Below are 25,971 nucleotides of genomic sequence, written 5' to 3' on the forward strand. Positions count from 1 at the left end.
CCCTTGGAGGAAACTTTCAGGGTGCAAAATAGGCCATGCCTGCAAACAACTTCCTTGTGGCTAGAAACCCAACTCCAGGTGTGGTCAGCTCCTTATGGTACTTGTTAAGCGCTTACTATGTGCGCTTAAGTTGGACACAGTCTCTGTCCCACACTGGGCTCACACTCTTAATCCCCATTTTACAGATGAAGTAACTGAGACCCAAAGAAGTTAAGTGACTGGCTCAAGGTCACATGGCAGGCATGCAGGGAAACCTGGATTAGAACCCAGGTTCTTTTGTCGCAGAGCTTGCTCCCCCTGCTGAGTCCATCGCTAGTAGCCTCCTTCACACAACAGGGAGGATCCAAGCAAACGTACATGCTGACTGGGCCATGTGTGACTCTTGAGCCCCGTTCAATATCAGAACTTGGTCAGTTTAACTAGTCCTGATTAGAACTCTGCATGGGGTCAGGAATATGAGAATGACTGATAAGCAGTATTCAACGAAAAGGAAAATGAGGAAGATAGAGATCATGCTTGCAGTACAGTGCGTTGCTGCCTGACACAATAGATCTTCTTCACAGATGGGAAACCCATAATCCCCTGCACCCCCCAGGTGGAGAGAAGGTACATTTTCAACTAATACAACCTTATCTCTTAACTGATGATGAGTGCAGAACCAGTTTAGTCAAAGGACACGGCATCCTCCCAACTCTGGCTTGCTGCTGCATCCCCATCTTGCCATTAGCATGTTTTTGCTGCCGATAATCTCCAGGAAGAGGAGGCCACAATGAATGCCCATCACCTGTCTGAATTATGAATTGCGTTTAATCAATATGAGCCAAGACTTAGTGATTTATCACAAATTCTCTGCACTTGCTGAAAGCTTCTTTTCCTTTTTAATATTCATAACCAGAGGCAAAGCCTTTAAGATTGCTGGAAGTTCCAGTCGGAAGAATCGTCATCACAGTCTCCTCCGATTGTTACCAGGCTGGCTCCTTCGCCACTGCTTGCTGTCATTTGCCTGGCAGGGGAGAAAGGGGGAGATCAGATTGGATAGAGGACGTTGGCTACAGTAGAAACCCAGTTCTTTCCAGCTCAATGGTCAAGGCCCCGGGAGTTGGCCTTGGCACTGAATTTTGAGCTGGGAAGGTAGGGGGAGGGAAGATGCCTCCTCCCTTCTCTCTCCCCCAGAGGAAACTAAGATATCAGATGTGTAACTGGCGCTCCCTAGGGGCAGGAACCCAAGGAAGTCATTCCCCCAACCCAATTTTCACAGAGGGGACAAAAAGGAGGGGGAACCCTCTTCTTGAGAAGAAGCATCACCTAGTGGAAAGAACATAGGTCTGGGAGTCAGAAGACCAATTTTTTTTTTTGTAATGGTATCTGTTAAGCGCTTACCATTTGCCAGGCACAGTACTAAGCGCTGGGGGTGGAACCCACTCTTGACCCCACTTCCCCCTCCAGTTATTGTCCTATCTCCCTACTACCCTTCCTTTCCAAAATCCTAGAACGAGTCGTCTACAATCGATGCCTAGAATTCTTTAACTCCCATTCTCTCCTAGACCCCCTCCAATCTGGCTTCCGTCCCCTCCACTCTACCGAGACTGCTCTCTCTAAGGTCACCCATGACCTCCTTCTTGCCAAATCCAGTGGCTCCTACTCCATTCTGATCCTCCTTGACCTCTCTGCTGCCTTTGACACTGTCGACCATCCCCTCCTCCTCCATACCTTATCTCACCTTGGCTTCACGGACTCTGTCCTCTCCTGGTTCCCCTCTTACCTCTCTGGCCGATCATTCTCGGTCTCCTACGCTGGAGCCTCCTCCCCCTCCCATCCTTTAACTGTTGGAGTTCCTCAAGGGTCAGTTCTTGGCCCTCTTCTGTTCTCCATTTACACTCACTCCCTCGGTGAACTCATCCGCTCTCACGGCTTTGACTACCATCTCTACGCAGATGACACGCAGATCTACATCTCCGCCCCTGTCCTCTCCCCATCCCTTCGGGCTCGCATCTCCTCCTGCCTCCGGGACGTCTCCACCTGGATGTCGGCCCGCCACCTAAAACTCAACATGAGCAAGACTGAGCTCCTCATCTTCCCTCCCAAACCCGGTCCGCTCCCAGACTTCTCCATCACCGTGGATGGCACGACCATCCTTCCCGTCCCGCAGGCCCGCAATCTCGGTGTCATCCTTGACTCGTCCCTCTCGTTCACCCCACACATCCTATCCGTTACCAAGACCTGCCAGTTTCACCTCTACAATATCGCCAAGATCCGCCCTTTCCTCTCCACCCAAACGGCTACCTTACTATTACGGGCTCTCGTTATATCCCGGCTAGACTACTGTGTCAGCCTTCTCTCTGACCTCCCTTCCTCCTCTCTCGCCCCGCTCCGGTCTATTCTTCACTCCGCTGCCCGGCTCATCTTCCTGCAGAAACGATCTGGGCATGTCACTCCCCTTCTTAAACAACTCCAGTGGTTGCCTATCGACCTCCGCTCCAAACAAAAACTCCTCACTCTAGGCTTCAAGGCTCTCCATCACCTTGCCCCTTCCTACCTCTCCTCCCTTCTCTCTTTCTACCGCCCACCCCGCACGCTCCGCTCCTCTGCCGCCCACCTCCTCACCGTCCCTCGGTCTCGCCTATCCCGCCGTCGACCCCTGGGTCACGTCCTCCCGCGGTCCTGGAACGCCCTCCCTCCTCACCTCCGCCAAACTGATTCTCTTTCCCTCTTCAAAACCTTACTTAAAAATCACCTCCTCCAAGAGGCCTTCCCAGACTGAGCTCCTCTTCCCCCTCTACTCCCTCTGCCATCCCCCCTTTACCTCTCCGCAGCTAAAGCCTCATTTTCCCCTTTTCCCTCTGCTCCTCCACCTCTCCCTTCCCATCCCCACAGCACTGTACTCGTCCGCTCAACTGTATATATTTTCGTTACCCTATTTATTTTGTTAATGAATTGTACATCGCCTTGATTCTATTTAGTTGCCATTGTTTTTATGAGATGTTCTTCCTCTTGACACTGTTTAGTGCCATTGTTCTCGTCTGTCCGTCTCCCCCGATTAGACTGTAAGCCCGTCAAACGGCAGGGACTGTCTCTATCTGTTGCCGACTTGTTCATCCCAAGCGCTTAGTACAGTGCTCTGCACATAGTAAGCGCTCAATAAATACTATAAATACTATTGAATAAAAGCTAATCAGGTTGGTCACAGTCCATGTCCCACATAAGGCTCACAGTCTTAATCCCCAACCATTCATTCATTCAGTGGTATTTATGGAGCACTTTACTGTGTGCAGAGCACCATACTAAGTTCTTGGGAGAGTACAATGTAATAGTAAACAGACACATTTCCCACTCACTACGAGCTTACAGTCTAGAGAGGGAGGCAGACATTAATAGAAATAAATTACAGCTATGGACAGAAGTGCTGTGAGGCTGGGGGAGGGGGGAGGTGACTAAAGAGAGCAAATAAAGAGAGCGTGTCAGGGGGGCACAGAAGGGAGTGGAAGAAAGGAAAAGAGGGCTTAGTCAGGGAAGGCCTCTTGGAGGAGATGTGCCTTCAGTAAGGCTTAGGAGGGGGAGAGAGTAATTGTCTGTTGGATATGAGAAGGGAGGGCGTTCCAGGCTAGAGGCAGTATGTGGGCGGGAGGTGGGTGGTGAGATAGACAAGATCAAAGTAGAGTGGGAAGTTTAGTGTTAGAGGAGTGAACTGTGTGGGCTGGGTTGTAGCAAGAGAATAGGGAGGTGAGATAAGAGGGGTAAGGTGATTGAATGTTTTAAAGCCAATAATGAGGAGTTTTTGTTTGTTGCAGAGATGGATGGGCAACCACTCCTGTTTCTTGAGGAGTGGGAAAACATGGCCTGAACATTTTGTAGAAAAATGATTCCCGCAGGAGAGTGAAGTATGGACTGGAGTGGGGAAAGACAGAAGGCAGTGAAGTCGGCAAGTGCTTAGAGGGAACTGAGGTACAGAGAAGTTAAGTGACTTACCTAAGGTCACACAGCACACAGGTGGCAAATTAGAATTAGATTCGAATTAGAATCTGTGATCTCTGGGCATTTGATATTTGCCCCACCCTCAGCCCCACACCACTTATGTACATATATATAAATTATACATGATAAATTATTTATTTAAATTAATATTTGTCTCCCTCTGGACTGTAAGCTCACTGTGGGCAGGGAATGTGTCTACCAACTCTGTTGGATTGTACTCTCCCAACTGCTTACTACAGTACTCTGCATACAGTAAGCACTCAATAAATACCATTGATGATGATGGTTAATGAATACCATAAAAAAACCCTAAAATAAGGTAATTGAGATGAAAACACTTTGGAAATCATTCAAGGGTGATTTAAATTCTAGTTGACAGCATATTACCCAAGTCACTGCAAGGCGAGCTCTACTTTAAAAAGAAGCTCCCCCTCTTACCGACGGCTCTTGCTAATGAATGAAAAACTCCCAGCACTCCAAGTTGTAAACGCCATCAGCCAGCGCTAGCATTTAGGTACTTACCTATACTCATCCTCAACACTGGAAATATATATTTATTCAGCGGTACATTCAGTTATTTACTGTATGTGTACATGTTCATGTCTGTCTCCCCCAATCGGCTGCAGGCTCCTTGAGGGAAAGGAATGTGCCACTTCTTTGTTTCGCACTTCCCAAATAACTTATTGCTATCTTATTGCTATGGACTGCAAATAGTGGCCCTCAACAAATCAATCAATGGTATTTATTGAGCGCTTAATGTGTACAGAGCTCTAGAAAGATTTAGAAGAACCCGTTTTTCCATGACAACCCTGAGATCATAACACATGACTCATCAATGACTTTTACCCAATATGCTCAACATGATTTGCAAACTATTTTTATGATGGGAGGCAAAATAAAGCAAAATGATCATTTTCCTCATTATGTGACAAGAAACTGTACTGCAGAGAGGTAGTGGTTGTTGATAATAAACATTTGTGGGGTGCCAGAAGTAATTTGGCAATGCCCAGAGAGCACTGTTAGACACAGCCCCTACTTTCAGCCTTTAGGCTTTCAGTAGGCTTTCAGCCTCCATGGGACCGATGATAGCCCCATACTCCAGGGGAAAAGGAAACAGTTACATTTGTCAGAGAAAGAGATGATCCTAGAGAGAAGAGGTTGATAAGTCTGCCTGCTCCGGGTATGGTATTATCCATAGAGGTGACCCAAGAGCATATTTCTGGAAGAAATGAGTTTTACAGAGGACCAGGGGGAAGCAGGTGATTTCAGATATGAGGTAGGAATAGGCATGAAGGAGGAGGTGGAAAGAGGAAACAGAATGATGAAGTGATCGTGTAATGGCTCAGAAGAAAGCGAGGAAAAGAGGAGTAGGGAAAATGAAGGGCAACAGGAGGTTGAGGTACTGTGGTGGGAAGCACCAAAGGTCAAAAGAGAATGCAGAGGGTGGCAGAAGTGAGACTAAATGGAAGGAAGGAAATTTTGCTGATGTGGAGAAAGAGACACTGAGGTTCACTGGTTTTGGGGAGAGTGGTAGTGATAGAGCTGTGTCCTGAGAGTGTAAAGGATGAGTTGAAATTCTGTGTCTTTCTGAGCAGTCAGAGAGAGTATCACCACTGATGGATGGCCCTATGCTTAAAAAAGTTGGGAAGCTGGGATGCACAGAGGAAATAAAATGAGTGGTTTGTGAGCTGACATGGCATGGGACATCCTGGGAGTGGAGGAGGAAATGGAGAGAGAGAGAGAGAGAGAGCAGTGAAAGATGGTACAGGGACTGAATTATTGCTAAAATTATTAATTATTAAAATGTCAAATGTGTTGTACACTGGGGATTTGGGAAATCTCAGGCCTGTGTTCTGGCATCCCTCCCCATCCCCCATTTTGGTTCCTATACGAGAGAGGAAGAAGATCCATAGGCTAGAGGGTATGCCTCTCCAAAGCATAAAAGGTGGGAGAAGAGACTATCAAAAAAGGTTCCAGTCACTGGTTGGAGGGGGAAGAAGAGAGCCTGAAGGAGAAAGAATTCCAGGAAGAGAAGAGGAGGAAGATACCCCGAAGAGTGGCTTAGGGAGCTAAGAAAACGGCAAAGTAAATACAAGGAGAATCAAGGAGTAGGAGATCTTTTGGCTGTTTCCGACCATGGGGAGAAGAAAAACTGAAGAGTGTGAAGCATCTCTTTGGAAGTTTGGAAGCCTCAGAGTTTCCTTTCACCCTCTGTATATGTTCATTCACCTCTCTCTCTGGGGAAGTCCTTCAACTCTGGAAATTCCCAGGGTGAAAATAGGACCAGGGCAAGCTAGCCCCTCTGGTTCTTCAGGCTCCTGGACTCAAGAGGAATCTTTGACCGGGGAGATTAGAGAAATGTGCCAGGGAGCAGTTAAATGATGGCTACCCTTGAGGGACTGCTCTCCTCGCAGAAAGACTCTTCCATAGAGAGATTCAAGCCAGTAAGGAGCTACACTGCACACAACTGCCCCCAAATGTGCCCAGTTTGTATGTTCTCCAACCCAAACAAAATCCTGGAGAAAGTTCTATTTTGTGGCTAGCTCCGTTTTCAGTGCCATCATGCACACTAGCTTGTGTGCTAATCCATCACCGGAGGACGTCTGAACCCTGCAAAATGGTCACTTTCCTTTTCAATCTGTGAAATACGTGCAATCCCTTCTGCTCTACACTTTCTCCACTTGTGAATTCGGTTCTTATTTTTGCCAGCTGTGCCATATTTCTTTAGAATTTTTCCCCTCTAACTCCTTCTTTGGTGCCAGGAGAAATACTACCAAATGGCTGGAGCAACTCCAAAGCTGGATGAAGAGGAACTGGCTGAAAACCTAGGCAACATGACTTCACACATATTCTGGAAATTTTTCTCCCCTCTTTTTAAGGGAAAATCAGGGAAATGAGATAAGGCAGAGAAGGGAGCAAAGAAAAAGTTCACAGAGCACCCATCTACAAAGTGCATTTCACCTCTGGTCAGGGAGACTTCCCCGGGTACCACTGTTGCAATCCTACAGTGAGGCACCACCTCCTTTTAGGGCTTTTGATGGAGAAGGATAGATGGGACATTGGAGGGTTTCAAAATGGTGATTGGGTTTGGGTTTTTGATGTGATGCTCGTTAAATGCTTGTTGCTCATGCCAAATTACTGAACTGTGCTTAGTATAGTGCCTAGCACATAGTAAGCGCTAAATAAATACCATAATTATTATTATTAGGAGGAGAACCACGAGAGGACAGTATCAGCGAAGTCAAGGTTAGATAATGTTTCGAGGAACAGGGCATGGTCCATAATAAATAATAAATCTGGTATGGCACGAACTTCTAGTCTTTTCAGACTTTGCCTTAGTGGGGTACTATTCAAATGACAATTTCATTCAATTGACCTTTCCATTATTGTTCACCAGGCCCAGAGATCCTACCTGAGACATTTTTTGAACTTACTCGCCCTCTCGCTTTGTCTCTGCCTGTCTCTGCCTGCCTCTACCTTACCTCACTTGCTCTCTTGGCCAATTCAGCCCTCTCAATCAGTCAATCACTAGTATTTATTGAGCACTTACTGTATGCACAGCAAACTGTACTAAGCACTTGGTCCCCCTCGGTCCCTGCTGCCGGAAAATGGCGTCTTAGCCCTGGTTGACTGTGTGACCTTGGACTGAATTTAAGAGACATTCCCTGATTAAGCCCTCTTTTCCCCTACTCCCTCTCTCTTTCTATGTCGCCTATGCACTTTGATCTGTACCCTTTGAGCACTTTATATTTACCCCACCCTCAGCCCTACACCACTTATGTACATATCCATAATTTAGTGTTTATATTAATGTCTGTCTCCTCATCCAGACTGCAAGTTTCTCATGGGCAGGGAATATGTCTACCATCTCTCCTGCACTGTACTCTCCCAAACTCTGCAGTGCTCTACACACAGTAAGCACTCAATAAGTACCACTCGTCGATAGATTGATTCTGAAGTCTGTGATGCAGAGGTATTGATAATAAAATATCTCCCAGAGGCCAGTTTCCAGTTTATAAAGCAGCAACAATATTGTAGAAGACCTCCGCAGCAATAACAAGGGAAAATATAAAACACACACAAATTTGCAGGGCTTAATATTCCCGCACATTCTTACTGCCTCTGGTACCCTCTATTTAATTTTCTGAACTACAAGAATTATGGTCCCAGAGTTCAGTGAATTGGAAGAGGTGAGCTTTTATGTCTCTGAGCCAGCTTCCCCATGAGCATTAAATCCAGAAATAAAACAACATTTCTATTTATATGTTCTGGGGTTTGTGTATTTGCAAAGCTAAACACGCACAAGCAGCTTGATGAAGGTGACTGCATGGTCACAGCACAATGCAGGTAATGCAATCTACCCTCACAGTCTTTGCTAGAGGAAATAAGCAAAGCAAATGAACACTGAATGATGAGCAAACACACACACACAAAATAAGTACAGCGAACAAGTACTAGGTGATAAATGCACGCACACACACACACACACACGCACATGCACAAGCACCAAACACCAGGTTGTGTTAGATGCATTAGGATGAGAAACACTGGCTCCAACATTATCAGTTGAAGCCCCTCAGTGTGTTAGGAGAAGCTCAGAACAAACAAAAGACACAGTGTATGTCCTCAGAAAATAAAATAAATACAAGCAACAAATACCTTTTTCTACCTTTTAAAAAATAGTCTGTGTTTTCTCCTTTTATTATTATTTTCTTGGAAACAGGTAGAAGGGGTTGAAAATTGTCAGGTATTGTAGTCTTAGGCAATTTAATCCAGAAAGAGCCTATGAGGAGAGTTTTGACTCTAGATACAGAAGATAGAACAGAGTTAGAAGAGCTTAGAGCATTTAGGGTAGCTGGAAGAAGACAAGGTAAGAGTGGGGTGAGACTAGGAAGTGACTGGGGGTTAGAGGACATTAATTAGTGAAATTCATAAGACTCAAGGAGCTTGCTGAACTCTCCATACTGTTTGGAATGAGAGAAACAAATTGGTTAATTTGTTTCATTCTGCTCGCCAGAGAGTGAATGAAATAAACTGCGGCACAGTGGATTTAGCATGAGCCCGACAGTCAGAAGGTCATGGGTTCTAATCCCAGCTCTTCTGCTTGCCTTCTGTATGACCTTGAGCAAGTCATTTCACTTCTCTGGGTCTCAGTTTCTTCACTTGTAAAATGGGAATTGAGACTGTGAGCTCCACGTGGGACAGGGGCTGCATCCAACCCAATTTCTAGACTGTGAGCCCATTGTTGGGCAGAGATTGTCTCTATTTGTTGCTGAATTGTACTTCCAAGTGCTTAATACAGCGCTCTGCACAAGGTAAGTGCTCAATAAATACGACTGAATGAATAATTTGCTTGTGTTCCCTCCCAGAGCTTTAGTACAGTATCTGGCACATAGTAGTGCTTAACAAATACCACAGGGCTGCTTCTTCTTATGATTATTAATAATAAACTGAAATTCAAAATGTCAATTAATGACCTGGAAATTTTCAGAAACAAGGCAGTAATCCATGATAGATGATTAGCCCCTTGTGGACAGGGATCATGTCTACCAACCTAATTGTAGTGTACTCTCCTAAGTGCTTAGTAGAGTGCTGTGCATATAGCAGGGGCTTAGTAGATACTGCTGACTAATACAGCAGACAGAAAAAGGAGGATTTTAGGAGACCAGGAAATGAGTATGAGGACTCCAATATTTATCCTTTGACTTCTTGGTTTGTTGTCTCTATAGCTACCACTGTTGCATCTGTCTACCCTCACGCAGATTTGGAGCTCCATGAGGGACAGAGATTGTCTCATCTGTTATGCTTGCATCTACTCCAGAGTTTAGCCTAGAATTAACACATAATAAGTACGGAGTAAAGACCCGGACTAACCAACCAATCAACCAGAGGGAGCAGTGTGGGGAGGTGGCATGATGGTAGGATATAAAATAGTAAATTTTGCCAAGGCAAGATGTTGGAGTCAAAATGCCTGGAATAGAGAACTTGACTGTAGTTCTGAGACGGCCACACTGTGGATCAGGGATTTAAAGAGTAGCAGTACTGGAATAGTGGCAATGGTATTTATTGAGTGACTACTGAATGCAGAGCACTGTACTAAGTGATTGGGAAAGTGTAAGAGAAGCTCAGCGTATATTTTCTGCCCACAAGGAGCTTACGGTCTAAGCGGGAGACACAAAAATTATTTATAAATAGTGGAATCAGAATAAAAAATTAAATATGCATATATACACAAGTGCTGATGATGCATATAAATAAATGCATAAATGCTGGAGGAGGTTTTAGGGTGACACGTTTCAGGGCAGTGGGAATTAATCAGGGAAGGCATCTGGAGGAAGTGGGATTTTGGAGGGCTTTGAACATAAGGAGAGCTGTGGTCCGGTGGAATTTGTGGGCAAGGGAGTGAGAGGCTGGGGAAACAGCACGAACAAGGTGTCAGGCAGGTGAGATGAGAGCGGGGTTCAGTTAGGAGCCAAAGTTGGCAGAAGCAAAGAGCACGAGCTGAGTAATAGTGAGTGAAGGGAGCCAATAAGTACAATGGAGAAAGTGTGAAGAACCTTGAAGCCAATGGACTTCTTGTTTAGTTTTACTGCTGGGATGGAGAGAAAGTGGTATGTGATGATCCTTAAATTCAAATTAATTTTCTTGAGAGTGGGAACATAGGTAGCTGATGGAGAGATTTGGCACTGGACATTCAGGTGGCAGAGTACCAGAAAGTTTTTGTTATCCTGGTTAGCATATCTATGTATAGCTTTCTCCACACTCAGAGAGATTCTCACATGCTGACACAATACTTTAGAATAATGGGTTGCAGATCAGAATGGAGACTGTGGGGCTGACTTTCCACTGGGAAAGGCCAGAGGCTGCCCAAGTCACTTCACCCTTTTGGGCCTCAGTTACCTCACCTTTAAAACAGGGCTTGAGACTGAGAGCCCCATGTGGGACAAGGACTGTGTCCAATCCGATTTACTTTTATCACCCCCAGTGCTGAGTACAGTGCCTGCCATAGAGTAAGCGCTTAACAAATACCATAATTATTATTATCATTACTATATGGATTTAAGGAGACCAGTCTTCTTCATAATACTTTTCTGCAGGTTTTGGGGAGGTGGCTATTCATGGTCATTGACCCCCATGCTTCCCCTACTCAAGGGTGAGGTTCATTCATTCAATTGTATTTATTGAGTACTTACTGTCTGCAGAGCACTGTGCTTATTGGGAGAGTACAATTCAGCAATAAAGAGAGATAATCCCACCCATAACGAGCTCCCCCAGTCACAGAGAAAGCATCCTGGGAGTTTTTTCTGGAATAATGATAACTGTGATATTTGTCAAGTGCCAACTATGTGCCAAATACCATAATAAGCACTGGGATAGATAGAAGCTAAGCAGAATGGGCACAGTCTGGAAGGCTTAGACCTTCAGGTCTGGGGCTTGGGATGGGCCCTCGGGCAGTTCAGGGAGCTCTGACTGAGCCTAAGAAGATCAGGTCCAGCCCTGGAATCATGGCCCCAGAGGGCAGTAGCAGCGACTCTCTCTCGGAGAACCTGTTCCTGCTCCCGATGATGAAATGCGTCCTGGGGCCATGGAGGAGGCCTGGGATGTGACTCAGCAGTGGGGTTCCCCTCCTTCTAGCTTCACCCTGGGGTTAAGGCTCCAGGTGTGCTAGGTCTGAGAGGCAGAGATGAGGAGCAAGAGGAGACCGGGGAAGTAGTACCGACGGGGAGGGAGAGGGAGGTGACAGGGAACAATACAAGGTGGGGAAAGAAGGTGAATCGGGAACAGAAGGAGAGAATGGGGAATGAGAACATTTCAGTATTTACAGCAATTTAATGAACAGCTAGAGCCAATTCCACTATCATGGCCAGATGAATTTTAGCTAATTAACAATTTGTCATGATATCCTGTGAGATGCTGTCATTACAATCACTACTCGGGGTAAAAATAAAAGCATCATTAACTAAAAACTGTCAGAAAAAGCATGATAGAGGGTCAGAAGAGTCAGCCACCTGCTTATGTCAAGTACTTTCTTTTACTTCTCTGGCAGAAAATTAGGCAATGAATAAGAACCATACTACAGATAGTCCAATATTCCTGGCAGGCCTACAAGATCTAATCCGTCAGTCCCCTTCAAACTCATTGGAAGTCCAAGATCTTTCACCTTTGGATGATTCAACTGGGGAATAGCTGCCACTCAGTATTGGGTTAACAGAGGATTTGTTTGTCAGAGACCTTTCCTTGCAGACTTCATTAAACCTAGATGATGACAAGGGGAAAACATGTCCTAGAAATAGTTTGCTATTTAAAAATGCTGAAAAAGATGCCGATCGCAAGAGCCCCCAGGGAAAGATAACATAACAAACTGGACCAGCCACTGAATCCCCACCCCCAACAAACCCCCCTCTTCTCCCCACTTCACACTCCCCATTAAGGAAAGGTCAGAGAGAAGGGTGTGAAGAAAGACCGAGACTGATCCAAAAAAAGCTCTTGGAGGGGAGGGATTGAGCTCTTCTCCCAGATGCCATATAAAGCTAATCTCCGTGCTTTGGTCGCACTCCCCCTTGGTTCTGAGAATAGTCTATAGGTCAGCAGGAAGACCCAGATGAATGAACACATAATCTCTATCTGTTACAAAATCCCCAATGGAAAAGGATGGAAGATGATGTTTGGGGGGATTGTTTAAACACTCACTATGTGTCAAGCACTGTCCTAAGCACTGGGGTAGGTACAAGATAAATCAGGTCTGACACAGTCTTTGTTGCACAGTCAAAGAAGGAGGGAGGACAGGTATCTTATCACCATTTTACAGATGAGGAAACTGAGGCCCAGAGAAGTTTAATGACCTGACCATCGTCACACAGCAGGAAAGTGACAGAGCTGGGGTTAGAACTCAGGACTCCTGATTCCCAGCCTCGTGCTCCTCCTCCTAGGCGAGGCTGCTTCTCAACAGAGAACTGGATACTCCCTTTGCCCCTCACTAGTTGTTTTTCTATGTCAGGAGAAGGATTTTGTTTTGCTTAGAAGAAACTCCCAGTGGCCGGAGGGCACTGGGCTTCTGTCCGAGGATCTTGCCACGAGTCTTGCGAGAGCAGGCAGGGAAAAAACCTCCTCCTCTGCATCTGAGCCAAGAGGGAAGGTTGGGAGAGCTCAGCTGCAGAGGTGGAATGGTGGAATCCACCTGTCTTTGTTGGGTGTAGAAGAGAGCTGATTTGAGATCCTGGGAAGCGTAAAGATCAAAACTCTTTCTGGGAAATTAGGCGCAGGTCTACAGCTCCAGTCCCTGGCCTGCCAAACGCCATCGAGCCAAACCGCAGTGTAACTAATGATCCATTTATGCTAAAAAAAAGGGTGGATGGGGGGGAGTAGGAAACTACCACTTCTGAAAAGTGATATGTGCCTGCATATGCTTGTTATTGAGTTCAACCCAGGAGCTGATGTAACGGATCGAACCATCCTGGTCCATAGAATCTAAGCCCTTGTCTCTGACTGTCATTGCCCTGAACAGGACAGGAAAGAGGAGCAAAGCAGTTCAGTGGCAAGGTCCAAAGGAAGCTTCTACTGAATCTCACTTCTCTCATCTCTCTCCCCTATTCCCCTCTCCACTGGTCTCGCCTCAGACTGGGCGGTCGGGGTCCCCCTCTGGGTGGGCAGTGACCTAGACAGATACTGTGACTGGTACATAGTAAGAGCTTAACAAACACCATAAAAAAGAACAGAACAAAACAAAAACTCCAGTAGCTCTGCCCTTTAGTCACCATTATGTTATTATAATGGCATTTAATAAGTGGTTTTTTTAAAAAAAAATAGTGTTTGTTTAGCACTTAATATGTGCCAGGCATTGTATTAAGTGCTGGGGTAGACACAAACTAATCAGGTAGGACACAGTACGTTTCACATGAGTCTCATGATCATAATCCCCATTTTACGGATGAGGTAACTGAGGCCCAGAAAAGTTAAATGATTTGTCCAAGGTCACACAGCAGACAAGTAGCAGAGCGAGGTTTAGAACCCAGATGCTTCTGACTCCCAGGCCCATGCGCTATCCACTAGACCACACTGCCAAGCACTGAACTAAGCGCCGGGGTAGATACAGAGTTATCAGGTTGGACATAGTCCCCGTCCCTCATGGGGCTCAATGTCTTAGTAGGAGGGAATCATCTCCTTACATCATCTCCCAGGAGATGAGAAAGAGATAATAAGGAGGTAGGTTTTCTTCCCATGTTGGAGAGAACATACTGCTATATGGCTGTCATCTGGACTCCCCTCAAAGCCTAGAAGAATCTACCAAGGCAAACTTGACATGGTCCACCTTGGGACAAGCTTTTGCTGCTATTGTAGCTAATGAGTCCTGGTTTTACCATTCGAGTCTTTTCCTCCTCTCAGCTTCACTAGCAATCTTAAAGTGGGAGAGTCAAAAAGTCAAGGAGATTGATGTGAGGGGCCCCCTGTCAACACTATCAACGATAGTACTTATTAAGTGTCCTTGGGTGGAGACGGCGGGGAGGAGCGCCCTTTTAAATGGCAGAGCCAGGGAAGGAGCATGGGGTAGCAGATAGATCACGGTCCTGGGAGTCAGAAGGTCATGGGTTCTAATTCTGTCTCTGCCACTTGTCTGCTGGGTGGCCTTGGGCAAGTCACTTAACTTTTCAGTGCCTCAGCTACCTCATCTGTAAAATGGGGATTAAGACCGTGAGTCCCATGTGGGAAAGGGACTATGTCCAACCCAATTTGTGCGTATCCACCCCAGGGCTTAATGAAGTGCCTGGCATACTATAAGCACTTAACAAATACCACGATTATTATTATTATTATTGTTATTGTTAGTCCCTCCTCATTTAGAGCAGGTGGGGCTACTCTGGGATCTCCCCACAGTTGCCCATCCACAGGTTCCAGGGGCTTCAGGGATTATCTGGACGACCCAAACACCATAATCCTCTGTGACCCTTTGAACTAGTACTGCTTTGTTCTTCCAACATTCCCCAAGCTTGGAGCCAGCCTAGAGGTGACTTTGGATCCCTTCACAATCCTCCGAGAACTTTGTCAGTGCCAAAGACTCCTTGAGACTGGGGAAGAGGGCAGAAGACACCTCCAGCTAAATTGGTGCCTTTCACTGTAGTTCGTTTCATCGAACAACGGGCAGAAATACGAGTCTCTGCCCACCTGAGGAGATTACCAGAATGCCCTCCAGAGAGGTGTTTTCTCAAAATGAAGGTGGGGAAGGAAAGAGAGAAAGTTGTTTTTGTTTTAATGCGTGCTGCATTACTGTCAAGGGTAATGAATAATCACGTAATGTATGAAATTTGAGACATGAGATATTAATAGAAGCCCCAAGCAATCCTTCTAGCAAATGACTACTCATGTTGTTGTCGGAGGTTTCGATGTTCACTCTCCTGTCCCCGCCCTATAACAACGGTGTTCCTTGGTCCAATCACACTCAATGAAATGAGAACTGGTCCATCAGTTCTTCCCTCATCGGCCAAGAGGCTTTAACTGCTTCTGTTCTCTGGAAGCCAATGGAGGAAGCGATTGAGGCAACGACAAAAAATTATCAATTAAGTATTTGTTTTCCAGGCAGTACTATTACTGCCTTGCTGTTAGCTATCGAAATGGCCCGACATCCCTCGTGCAGTTATCTATAACTGGGGAAAGAGTCCTACTCTGGTAAGCAGGAGACTTGGGTTGACCTTCGGGCTCTGTCTGCTAGGGCTCTGCCTTCTGTGGTCAAGGTTTATGAGATACAGGAGTCTGTCTCTGAGGGGGGGGGCCCACAGGGGTGGTCTAGTGGAGAGAGCACGGGCCTGGGAGTCAGAAGGACCTGAGTTCTAATTATGGCTCTGTCACTCACCTGCTGTGTGCCCTTGTGCAAGTCGCTTAACTTCTCTTGGTTTTGTCAGTAAAACGGGGATTCAATACCTGTTCTTCCTTTGAGAAGCAGCGTGGCTCAATGGAGAGAGCCCAGGCTTGGGAGTCCAAAGTCATGGGTTCGAATTCCGGGTCTGCCACTTGTCAGCTGTGTGACTGTGGGCGAGTCACTTCACTTCTCTGGGCCTCAGTTATCCCATCTGGAAAACGGGGATGAAGACTGTGAGCCTCACGTGGGACAACCTGATGACCCTGTATCTACCCCAGCGCTCAGAACAGTGCTCTGCACATAGTAAGGGCTTAACAAATACCAAAATTATTAATTATTATTCTCCTTGGACTAAATATTCCATATCTTTCTCTCAGCATTTAATGCAGTGCTTGGCACTTAGTAAACACTTTAATACCAGAATTATTATTATTAGCAATAATAACAACATGCATGCATCTAAACACTCTCACATATTTACATACCCCTATTAGGGGTGCTTAGAACAGTGCTTAGCACAAAGTAGCACTTAACAAATACCACCATTATTATTAATAGAAAGGAAATGCATGATGCACTGACTTTCTTTTCAGGACCACCACCTAACTTTCTTCTACAATTTGGAGGTACACATCTCCTGGGTTAAGTATGTTGCCTAAAGCCAACCTGCAAGTAAATGGCAGCTTTTGACGGTTCCCCTCCACATTGTCTGGTGCTTCCTAACCTACTTTCCTCTTACCTCCTACTTCAGTTGCTTCCCCCGGATCTTTGAAGAGCCAAAGTTTTAAAGCTTGGTGCTCTGTGTTCCTCAGGTGCTTTTACTCTCCTTCTTTCCGCTTCATTTCTGCCAGAAGGAACTATGTAATCCAGCATTTCCTTCATCAGTTTGACCAAGGAACGTTGGAAGCCACCTGCCATTCTACTTGCAGCACTGCCTTCTGCTTTATTTTGTTACTGTTATATTGCACTCTCCAAGTGCTTAGTATGGTGCTCTGCACACAGTAAACGCTCAATAAAAAAGATTGACTGACTGACCTGTCCTGACTCTCAAGTTGGTGGCACCACTTAATATCACCCACCAGGGCTTCCAGGAGCCCTGGGGCCTAACGCTGTCCTACCCAGACTGACCACATGCTGAGAAGCTTGTGCACTGGTGAAGTCAGAAATGGCCAACGGAATGCCAACAGTCTGCTTCTTTTGTCCAGGGGTGGTGGGGCCAGTGAGAAGAAGGGGAAGCTCAAAAAGAGACCCATTTGGGTCCACACCAACTGGACACAGGGTGGAACCATTTCTTCCCGGGACTTACAAGAATGGGGGCTTTCCCCCTTGCCAAACGTTGTCAGATTTGGAGTAAAAGTGGTCATCCTGGACCTGAGGAACCCTGGGGACAACAAGGAGATTAGATTCCTCCAGTGGTGTCTTGCCATGATTTTGTAGACCTGCCGGACCTTAGGGAGACCCTGGAGATTTACAATCTCATTCACTCATTGAGGGCACAGAGTGTGTCTATTTACTCTGGTAAAGTGGTACAATGCTCCGCACACAGTAAGCACTCAATAAATATTATTGATTGATTGGCTCATTCATTCATTCAGCAACTAAGCCCAGAGTTGAAGCCCAGGACATTTCAAAATTACAGGTTTTGCTAGTGCCTTATGCTCTGGTTGTGCCAGGACTGGCCCAGAATTGGGATCCCTCTCCCACAGAGTAGACCCACTAAGGGACTCTGGAGCAATGCCCACTAGGGAGGGAGGCACAGAAGGTGGTCACCTATTATTTGGGTGTTTCTGGCTTCCCAAGAGCCAACCTCGAGGGTTACAATGCCCCCTGGAGGCAGGGGGAAAGGGAGTGGATGCAGAAAAGGTAAAGAACCCAACGTGTCCATCACAGATTTAAAACTGCCACTTCTTCTCTACTTATTTTATTTTTAAAAAAATCCTCAGGTCTCCGAAAGACAGACTCATAAAAGAAGCCAGCAAAGATTTTTGGTTTTGAAAGTTTTAGAGTTTGTTTTTGCTTTCCCCTGCAGGTTTAAAAAGTTTTGGTTCTAGTTACAGTTGTTTATATAACCTTTAGAGATTATTCCTCAGATTCTTGAAGAGACTTCAGTCAACTCTGAACTCTTTTCCTTTCACCTTCATTGGAATATTTTGGCCAATCCCAAGATTTAATAGTGATGAATGAGATTGGGATTAGAGTTTAATAGTAAAGAATAGTAAAGAACTTTCATTTCCCTGTTGGATAAGCAACTCCACCAAGCCCTTTCAGTTCAAATACCCTTGAACTAACTAGAGTAGGCAGGCGAGAGACATTCTGACAGCACAGCTGAAATAGCCACATAGTGTCTGCCTAGATTTGCAGTGGGAGTAGGTATGGTTTTCGAGTCCTCCTCAAGCCTGGGGCCTATTGCACAGGAAGGGAGAATGTTTCCAAGAGGAAGGTTTGAGCAAAAGAGGAGCTTTGCACTTTTCAGGTACTTCCCTGCCTGGCCTGGGGTGAACTCCAAACAGGCTCTTCCACTGGGAAGCGCCTGGAATTTCCATGTCCTTCCTTTGCTTTGAATAGCCAGCTGGTCACCCCGCACAACTGTGGGATGAAAACAATGACTTTGCCCCTAGCAACCAGTGGTAACCCAGTGGGGCAACAACCCCACCACCTCAATGGAGTTGACATCTAAACTTATCTAAACTTATGTCTTTAGATTATAAGCTTCTTGTGTGCCTCTTGCTTTTGTTGTTCTTTCCCAGGTTCTCAGTACAGTCACTTCAGCCAGTGGGGACTCAATAGCTTTCCCAACTACTATTACAAGCAGGTCCACATTCATTCTCCATCTAAGCCCTTGTTCCTCAATGTGCCGTACCCTAAAACCTTCTGTGATGCCCAGCTAGGTCCCTTGAGGGAGTCGGTCCTGCCCTGTCCTCTCCCGGTTAAAGCGAGGAGTCACTGTTTCTTCAGAAAGTATTCTGTCATCGATGAGAGGAGTTTTTTAAGACAGGAAATAATAAGTGGGGACAAAGACTCCTTTACTAAGGAGGGGGTCTTACATTGAGAGTTTCTTTTCAGATGGACCACGCGTGACTTGATTATCTGTCTCTAGCTCAGGGCTCGGAACAATGCGTGGCACCCAGAAAGCATTTAAGAAATAGCATCATCATCCTCATCATTATTATTATTGTTCTTTAAAACCTGAGCTTGAAGGATTAGACAGAGGGAATGCTTGAAAATGTGTCAGGGTCTCAGCTAGTGTAAAGGTAACAAAAGGTGCTGCTGGGCTCTTAGCCTTGGTGTTGAGGAAAGTGCATGAACAGGAGGGAGTTGTGCATACATATACACACACAGACACAGCTTTCATCTGTTTTAGAAGATGATGCTCCTGATACGAGTGAGAATGAGGTGGGACCGACACCCTCTCCCATGTGGTTTCCGTGTAATGATAGACCCTTGTTCGCTAATGGACTTGCTTGTCCCAGGGGTTGGCTCTGTTTTCAATCAATCATATTTATTGAGAGCTAATTGTGGTCAAAGCACTGTACTAAGCACTTGGGAGAGTACAATATAGCAATAACAGACACATTCCTTGGCCACATTGAGCTTAAAGTCTAGAGAGGGAGATAGACATTAATATAAATGAATAAATAATGGATATGTACATAAGTGCTGTGGGGCTGAAGGGTTGGTGAACAAAGAAAGTACATCAGGGCGATGCAGAAGGGAGTGGGAGAATAGGTAACTAGGACTTAGGGAAGGCCTCTTGAAGGTGATATGCCTTCAAGAAGGTTTTAAAGGTGGGGAGAGTACTTATCTGTTGGATATGAAGAGGAAAGATGTTCCAGGCCAGAAGCAGGATGTAGGAGAGGTCAGTGGCAAGATAGATGAAACAGAAAAATAGTGAATATGTTGGCATTAGAGGAGCACAGTGTGCAGGCTGGTTTGTAGTAGGAGAGTACAGAGGTGAGCAGGAGGGGGCAAGATGATTGATGATGGTGAGAAGTTTCTGTATCATGTGGAGTTGGATGGACAGCCACTGGAGGTTCTTCAGGAGTGGGGAAACATGGAGTGAATGTTTCTGTAGAAAAATGATTTTGAGTCTGCCTTCAGGTATATAGAACTCTGCAAGGGCTTTTCGGGAGAGAGGCCCTTCTTGTGATGGGTAATCCTCTGGCTAGTCTGTCTCCTTGCAGTAGTCTCCCAGAAGCCCTCTGACATGCCATTTGGTCTGGGAGTTCTCCATTCTGTCTTTGTCCACAGAGGCTCAGGGCACTTGGTGACATGTGGGATACTTTTCTTTCATTTTCTTTTATTATATTTGTTAAGCACCTACTATGTGCCAGGCACTAGTCTAAACACTGGGGTAAATATAGAGTAATCAGGTTGGACACAGTCCATGTCCCACATGGGGCTCACAGTCTTAATCTCTATTTTATGGATGAGGTAACCGAGGCCAGTTATAGATGAGGTAACCAATTTCTGGAGTGCAACCTGTTTGCTCAGTTCTTACACAGCTCTGGTTCTTCTTTGCTCTGCTCTTAATCAAGTCTGCTGACCTGTTTTCTGATCCTCCCTTGAAGTCTTTCTGCCCATCAAGAAAATGGACACCAGGCAGGGGAAGGAGAGATGATTCTAGTGGTAAGTATGGGGCTTGGAATCAGGACATCTAGGTTCTAGTCCCAGCACTGTCATTAGCCTCTTGTGTGACCTTGGGTAAGTCACTTATCCTCTTTGTTCTTCACACTGTATTCCCAAAGGAGCAAATTCTACTCTTCAAACCCTGCTCTCTTTCTGCTTCCCACCCCGAGCCCTACCCACTTCCTGCAAGCCTCTCTCCCCATTAATTGTATTGCTGAGAGAACTTAAAGATTTTCCAGTAAGATTTCCAAGGCAGCCCATTCCTTGAAAAGGGAGAAGAAATAGACGTGGGAGCAGAGAGAAAGGAAGGAGTAACAATATGGGAAAAAACAAAAAAGATTGTATATGTAGTGGGAGGGGCTGTCCCATCTGAAAGTGGGAGGGAAGATTGTTCCCGGCAAGTGCTCTGAGGTTCTACTAGAAACCACCTTAAATGCCTCCAGGGATACATGCTTTCTTCTGTCTCACCCTCATTGCTACAAATAACTCCCAACCTATCATCATCGCAGCTATAGACACAAAGCTATTTGGTAACTGAAGGAGCTTAACCCTGTCTCCAGGCCAGAATAAAACAAACATCCATACTTCTCCTCTCTCGCATTGTTGTAATCTGTGCTTGTGCATCTGGGCACGTGACCTCAGAGAGACAGCTACATTTCATTGGAGATGAAATCCCAAAATCGGATTCCTGTGTTTGAGAACTGAGAGTTTACCGAACATGGGAAAAGGGGAAACTCAATGTCCCTCTTTTTTCAAAGAGGAGGAATAAACCTATCAGGACTGGGGCTTCTAAGGGAACAAGCTTTATTTTCATATCTGCTAAAGGAAGAGAGAAAATCACTAATACTGCTCAATAACCTTGACGACCACAAACTAGTGAGTAAGTTAGTCCAACCTAGTCCTGTTAGTCCAACCTAGTTTTCCTCTATGATACAGCAGTACATCATATAAAGGAAAAGGGTAATCAATCAATCCAATAGATTGTAAAATCTTTGAGTGCAGGGATTGTGTCTAATAAGTCTATTGCACTGTGTTCTCCCAAACACTTAGGGCAGTGCTCTGCACACAGTAAGCACTCAATATATACCACTAATTGATTGATTTCACCCCATTTAGCCTGCATTCCACAAAGTCACCACTGACCTTCCCAAATCCCAAGCTAAGCCTTCCTTTACCTCAGCTCCCCCTCCCCGTCACCCCGACTAACTTCCTTTGCTCTACCACCCAACCCACAGCACTTGTGTATATGTGTACATATCTATAATTCTATTTATTTATATTAATGCCTTTTTACTAGTTTTGATGTCTGTCTCCCCCCTTCTAGATTGTAAACCCTGTGTGGGCAGAGACTGTTTCTCTTTATTGCTGAATTTTACTTTCCAAGCTCTTAGTACAGTGCTTTGCACAGAGTAAGAACTCAATAAATATATTGAATGAATGAATGAATGAATGAAAATCTAATGGACTCTATCATAATCCACCTTGACTTCTCAGCTACCTTTGACACTGTGGGCTACTCCCTTCTTCTGGAAATGCTATCTAATTTCTATTTGAGTCATTGTGGGCAGGGACTGTGTCTGTTATATTGTACTCTCCCAAGTGCTCAGGACAGTGCTCTGTACACAATAAATGCTCAATAACTATGACTGACTGACTGATTGACACAGTTTTCTCCTGTAGACTGTAAACTCCTCTTGGGGGAGGGACCCAAGTCTACCTACTTTTTTATATTGTACTTTCTCAAGTATTTGGTACAGAGCCACGCATAGAGTAAGTGCTCAATAAATACCACTGATTGATTCATCCACACTACTAAATTTACTCACAAAATTACTCCCCTTTTGGGCACAATTTTATTACAACATGCCTGTCATATAAAATTGAAGTCTATCAATAAGGGGAGGAGGAAAGGAAGGGAGAATGAAGGGGAAGGAAAGGGGCACTTGGCAGTTTTTCTTCCATCTACTGCTCTCTTTCTCTCTCGCTAGGGCTGCGTACAATTTGCCCTCAACGAATTAAGTCCCCCATTGCTTTGCAGTAGAACTCTCACTTTTCTGTTCCTCTCCACTGACTCCTACAGTCTTAGTAAATTAACTCTCCACTACTGCTGCGTTGTCGCACTCTTACCCTTCTGTTCAATCTGGGAGGGCAGAGTAAACTATTAAATGACTCACAGGCAAGGTTTTAAACAATGTGTCATAGCATGTTGGAAGATTCCGGCAGCGGACAGACCAGACTGGTGGGCTGCAATCGAAGGCAGGAGAAAAACCTTCGCAAAGATCAGAATACTGAGAGGCAGAGTCAGCAAGTAGGTTGGCATCTTTATGAACAAATGATGCAGAAGAGACTGTCAGACACTGGTCTTTTCAGCCCCACTCTCAGCTATGCATAAAATCTCACCTTCAGTAACTGTCATCTTCCAAAGCGAAAGAGAGCTATTCATGAATAGGCAGAGACATGCATTCGGACAGCAGGATACCCCCACAACCGCTATATGGAGAGCCAAAATTGGGAAACAGAAAGCAAGGAGGCCAGAGGGAGTGTGTTAAGGGCATGGTAACATGAAGCTTCAGCCAATACTGCATCTCAGTTGAAAACTGCAAGTCAACCACTAAGACTAGATTACAATGGTGCACTCTTATCAAGAAAGAAGTGGCTCTCAGAGCAAAAGCTTTGGAAGAAACGAAAGACAAAGAGGCAAAAGAGAAAACAGTGCCAGGTGTGGCAAACATTAAGCGTCACAGCACAACCATGGATAGGCTTTTTGTGGCAACAATGTGGCCAGGCATTTTTCAGCCAAACGCACCCTCATAAGTGTACTTCTCATCAATGGTGCCTTCTTCAAATATGAAGGATGACTATATAATTCAGACACAGTTCCTGCCCCGGGGAAGTGGGGGGACAGGGGCAGACAAGCCCACAGGGAGGATATCCTTAAGGGAAGCTAATATAATCTCTCAGCTTTTTTCCTACCCCTCTTCCTATTTTTTTTGCCCAGAGAGGGGAGCAAAATACCAATGCCAGTTATCTTCCCAACTCAGACATCAACCGCAGTAGGCAAGACTGATGGTGATCGCTGAGCGTTCTTGGCCAGCATGATCCCATCCCATCAGTAGGACAGGTCCACACGGGCAAATCTCAAATGGAAACTTCTTAAGGAAAACATTTGGAGCTGGTGCCCTGCCTTCCACCTGCTTCCATCAGAGGAGATGATGGGAAGACTGAATCCCGAGGAACATTAATCTTCTCGAATGAGAAACACCATGTAAAGCACAGCTATTGGTGTCGGGAATAATTTACAGTCATACTTATGCAGTGATCAATAATAAAGTAGTATCCTCTAGCATTTAAGGAGCTATAACGACAAAGTTGGTGCTCAGTCTAAAGAGGGAGAGAGAAAGTTCTCATGAAATAGCTTTAGACAAGGTCTCTGCTCACCGGGCTTAAATCTATATGTGTAAGTAGACATCTGTTTCTCTTTCTAGGTGAGACTATACCAGTTTATAGATTACTCCCTGTGAATGAGCCTATACATAGAGCACTTAAGGACATTTTATTTCATTATTTTGCCTTAACTTCCCGATCTGCTGGCAATGCTACTGTGTGTTCAACAGATGTTGGAAGACTCGTAGCAAGTGCCATAAATGGAAAAAAAAAAACCAACAACCCTGCCTTTGCATTGTGAAGGAGAATGGGGAAAGCTGTAAGTCATAATATCAATGTCTTCAAGTGAAATTCTTGAAGAACCCCACTCCTTCCAGCTCTTGCTGAATAAGATTCCCATAAACATATGGCAGAAATTCCGGTTTCCGGGTGTCATTTTATCTCGGGGATGACACGGACCCGCCCATCCCTAGATCCAGATACTGTCTTGGGTGCAGTTTGGGAGGTTTTCCTGCTTGAGTTTCTGGATCAATCCCAGCTGAACGCCTCCCAAGAGATCTGTTTTTGGGTCAGAACTGAAGGAAAGAGCAGCAGACCTTTTAAGGGGGTCCCATGGATACTGCATACTGTGGGTGGGCACCGGCTTAGAGCGGCTAACCCCGGGATTCAATTACTCTGACTAATAATGACGAAAGCGATAATGATGATTGATCAGCACCGCAACAATAGCAGCAAATCCAAGCCAAACAGCTCAGGGACCTTTGAGCTTCTCCGGCTTCAATGTCTCCGGAGGTTGTGAATGGCATTCAGATGGTTTGAGGTGGTCTGGGGCTGTGGGCGCTAGGGCCTGGGGATTGCCCTGGGGCCCACGGAGGGAGAAGCAGAGAAGAGGGCATGTGGGGGAAGCCCTACAGCTGGAGAAGAAGCCGACAGGTAGCGCTGCCACTCTTGCCATGCTAAGGTCTCTCCCTGAAGGGTGGGCAGGAAAGAGACCGGGTTGGGTTGTGGGGTGCAGGGGAGAGCAAAAGGGAGGAAGAGGAGGGGATTGGAGAGGTGGAAGAGAGAGAAGGAGAAAAGAGGAAGAGGAGGAGCAGGAAGAGAAGGGAGAGGGGAAGGAGGAAAAGATGCAAAAAGATGATGAAGAGAGAATAGAAGGGAGAGGGGAAGGAAGAAATGAAGGAGAAAGGAAGAACAGAGAAAAGGAGACGGGAGAGGGGACAGGGATTTATTTGAAGGATCAGCTTCAAGCCTGGCTTTGCAAAGCTTTTAAATTCCTGAATTTTAAGAGCAGGTACTGTTTTGAGTACCTTTTATTTCCTATTTACATCATCTACCCCCTCATCTTCCTAACCCTTCTTTGTCTATTTATTTGGTTTCATTCGGTCTATCCATCAACTATCTAACTTGTTTCTATGTAGTTCTGGGTCTCCAGATTCTATTCTATCTTTCGCTCTGTCCTTGCATGCCCTCTCTCTTCCCTCCTTTTCTCTTTCCTTCCCTCTCCTCTCTTACCCTCCCGTCTCCCTCACTCTGTTTATCCGTAAGCTTCAATCCTCGTAGATTTACCTGTGGAAGAAGACTCCATTCCTCCTGTTAGAATGGTTTTGAGAAATCCGCAATCTCTCCCTTCATCCCCTGGGCAGTGATATTTCTCCCCATGCTATCCCCGTCAAAATAAAATAAATTCGGCCAGCTCCTGCTGTGTATCCTTAAATCCATTCCCTCCAGCTTTGCTGGTTTGAAAGCCTGTACCCTAGAAGGGGCCTCCAGCATTTGCTGGCAACTCTACTCTAGTCTGATCGCCACAGATAGTGCTTTGGAGTGAAAAAAAAAGGAGGGGGGGGGGAACTCTCTTCGGTGCAGATTTCAAAACAGATCCCACCAACCTTCAGAGCCCTGCACTTGTGTAACGGCAGGGCTGGACGGAGGGAGCTGGGTGGAAGGGAGGGGGCTGCTGTAAACAAACAAGCAACTTAAAAAAAATAATTTTTGGGTTTCCTTTGGCACATTTGGTGTCTTTTCCTCTAGCACCAAGGGTGTGGGTCCCAGGCAATTCCTACTTCTTGCTGTCTCTGCCTCTGTTTTTAAATGTGTGTGGTGGGACTGAAGAAGGGTGGGTGAAGTGGGGGGTGGGAGGA

The 25,971-nt window shown here is 45.6% G+C and overlaps 1 long non-coding RNA gene across 1 annotated transcript in view; it reads right to left on the reverse strand.

Moving 5' to 3' along the window:
- Positions 1–789: 789 nt before the first annotated feature.
- LOC114817380 overlaps positions 790–25,971 on the reverse strand; it is a 36,844-nt gene continuing 11,662 nt past the window's right edge. The window contains exon 2 of the long non-coding RNA XR_003765233.2: positions 790–1,003. This is a non-coding gene — a long non-coding RNA (uncharacterized LOC114817380). The remainder of the gene's footprint in view (positions 1,004–25,971) is intronic.

The sequence above is a fragment of the Ornithorhynchus anatinus genome, chromosome 16 (genome assembly GCF_004115215.2).
Source record: "Ornithorhynchus anatinus isolate Pmale09 chromosome 16, mOrnAna1.pri.v4, whole genome shotgun sequence".
Lineage (NCBI taxonomy): Eukaryota > Metazoa > Chordata > Mammalia > Monotremata > Ornithorhynchidae > Ornithorhynchus > Ornithorhynchus anatinus.